Consider the following 2,857-nt stretch of genomic DNA (forward strand, 5'->3'; position numbering starts at 1 on the left):
TTTAGTTTGCTTTACTGAATCAGAAGTCGAGCGTATGAATATTATAGAAGGTTTAAAGTATGCAGTTGTATGTAAATTTTCGTATGGATGGCCTGAAATCAATGAATTGCGACGTATTATTCCAGTGCAATGTGGAATCAAGGGTGAATGCAACATTGGGTACTTAAGGGATAGACATATACTAGTGAGATTCACATTATGGGAGGATTATGTTAATTTTTCTTCTAAAGGTGTTTATTATGTTAAGGACAAACATGGGGAGGAATATCAATTGCGTACTTTGATCTATGATTCTAACTTCAAAGTTGGAGAGGAGACCCCTAAAGTAATGGCATGGATTTCATTCCCAAATTTGTTGCCTACTTTTTTTGTTAAAGAGTGCCTATTTTCATTGGCTTCAGCTGTTGGAATACCACAACACCTTGATCAAGCTACTATGAACAAAACTAGACCTAGCTGTGCACGTGTGAAGGTGCTAGTTGACTTATTAGCTGATCTCCCTAAAAAGGTTAGGATGGATATTGTCAATGAGAATACGGGAGATATAAGAACTGAATGGGTGAATATTAAGTATGATTATTTACCTAAATATTGCAAGGATTGTAAAATACAAGGCCATGACTTAATGGAATGTTGGAGGGTGCATCCTGAACTTCTAAATAATAGGAAAGTGGAGAAGCAGTCTGTTACAGATGGTGGTGTACAAGCAAACAAGGAAACTAGTAAGAATAATGCTCCATTAATGATTCTTACAAGTGGAAAGGTTGTTGGCAATGTAGGTGCACAGTGGAAAGAGGTCAGAGACAGAAGGGCTCAAGGTAATGACAAGCAGAGTGGAGGAACAACAACAATTGGGAAAGAAATAGTACCTGTTGAAAAACAAAATGCTGGAAATTTACAGCAGGTGCAGACCAACAACATGTTTGAAGTCTTAGAGGTGGAAAATAATGAAGATAATGCCAATAATCAATTGGCATTGGTGGAGGATCAGGGAACACAAAGGTTAATGCCCAATGCAAAGGGTGGAGGCATCCTAAATCCTGCAGCAGCAGTGTTTAAACCTACTACTCCTGGGACAGTCAGGGGCAAGAATGGAGGAAAGAAGAACACAGGTAATGTACCAAATACTAGTGTTACAGCAGCAAAGTTAAACACCTCAAAGGAAGATGAGAGAGCAAAGAGTAGGGAAATGGAAATTTATGAAAATCAGGTACAAGAATCTACTGCAGCATGGGTACAAAGGGCCTTTATTGGCAACATTGTGGCAACAAACACATCAGTTCAGGAGATACCCTCACAGGATACAAGAGTTGATTTGGCACTTACAAAGGAAAATGATAATGATAACATAGAAGATGCAGACTTTGAAATGTTTAAAAATAGTGAAAAAGCAAAATGGAAGGGGGGCAAATTGTGGTCTGAACAATTTGAAGAAGATGCAGAAGAAGGAGTCATCCCTGATGTAATGCAAAGTGAGGAGGAAGTTGGGGGGGACTGCTTGGATGAAGAAGATCAAAGTGTAAATGATAAGTCAAAAGGCAACAAACCTTTAGAAAATCAAGTCAAAAACAATACAGTAGCAAAGGGTGAGGAGCAGAAGAAGAACTCAGAAAATAATTCTAATGCAGATAAGGTGGATGAAGTGGTGTTTACTAAGGAGGTTGATGGTAATAACATTGATCCAGGAGGAACAGAAGAAGGAAAATGTACTGATTCCACTCATAAGGTACAGCATAAAGACAACACACAGATAGTATCAATTCATGATCAACACACAAAAAAGGCAAAACTTGTCACTGAGGCACCTCTGAGGGTCAGTGAGAAAGCAGTGATGCAAATAAATGTGGCAGGTATTCATGCAGATGATGAACAAGAAGGTATAGGAAAAGATATGGATGAAGAGTCTACAGCCCAAAACTTCTTCAATATTGCCAAACAAGGAGATTTGTCCCCTAGACATATTGAGCAAGTTAAATCTGCAGCAAAAGGTAAGAAGAAACAACAGAAAGACAATTCATCTGCACCAGCAGGTGGGGTCCAAACAAGAAGAGCTCTGTCCAAATCCATTAATCAGTGATGGATGCAATCATATGGAATATCAGGTCTGTTAATACTATGCAGGCCTTTGAGAGACTAATTCTTATGCATAAGAAACATCATTTTGAATTCATTGGAATAATGGAGCCTATGCAACAAGCTAACAAGGTTGAAAGGTATAGAAGCAGAATAGGACTTGCACAAGCAGTAGTAAATGTGTCAAATAAAATATGGGCATTCATTGATGAGGTTTATGAAGTGGACATTCTGTACAATATGGTACAGCAGCTGACATTGAAGTTATTCCATACTGAAACTCATGTAGAATTAATCCTTACACTGGTATATGCCAAATGTGATCACATAGAGAGAATAGAATTATGGGATTCATTATATGCCATGGCCTCTGACATGACATCTCCATGGTTAGTGGGAGGGGATTTTAATGTCATATGGGATGAGGAGGAGAAATTTGGTGGATTACCTGTGTCTCTAAATGAAGTAGATGATTTCAGACATTGTATCAACACTTGCAATCTGACAGATTTGGGGTTCAAAGGAAGTATTTTTACTTGGTGGAATGGAAGATCAGAGGATGATTGTATCTTTAAAAGGTTAGATAGGTGTTTTGGGAACATAGAATTGCAGCAAACATTCCCAGGACTGGAGGTTACTCATATGTCAAAGACTGGCTCAGATCACTGTCCAATGCTCTTGAAGTGTGACATTGAAAACCCTCCAATCAAGAAGCCTTTTAGATTTCTAAACTTCTGGACAAAACATGAAGCATTCAAGACAGTGGTGAAGGAGAACTGGAATG

This window comes from Nicotiana attenuata, unplaced genomic scaffold (assembly GCF_001879085.1).
Source record: "Nicotiana attenuata strain UT unplaced genomic scaffold, NIATTr2, whole genome shotgun sequence".
Classification (NCBI taxonomy): Eukaryota; Viridiplantae; Streptophyta; class Magnoliopsida; order Solanales; family Solanaceae; genus Nicotiana; species Nicotiana attenuata.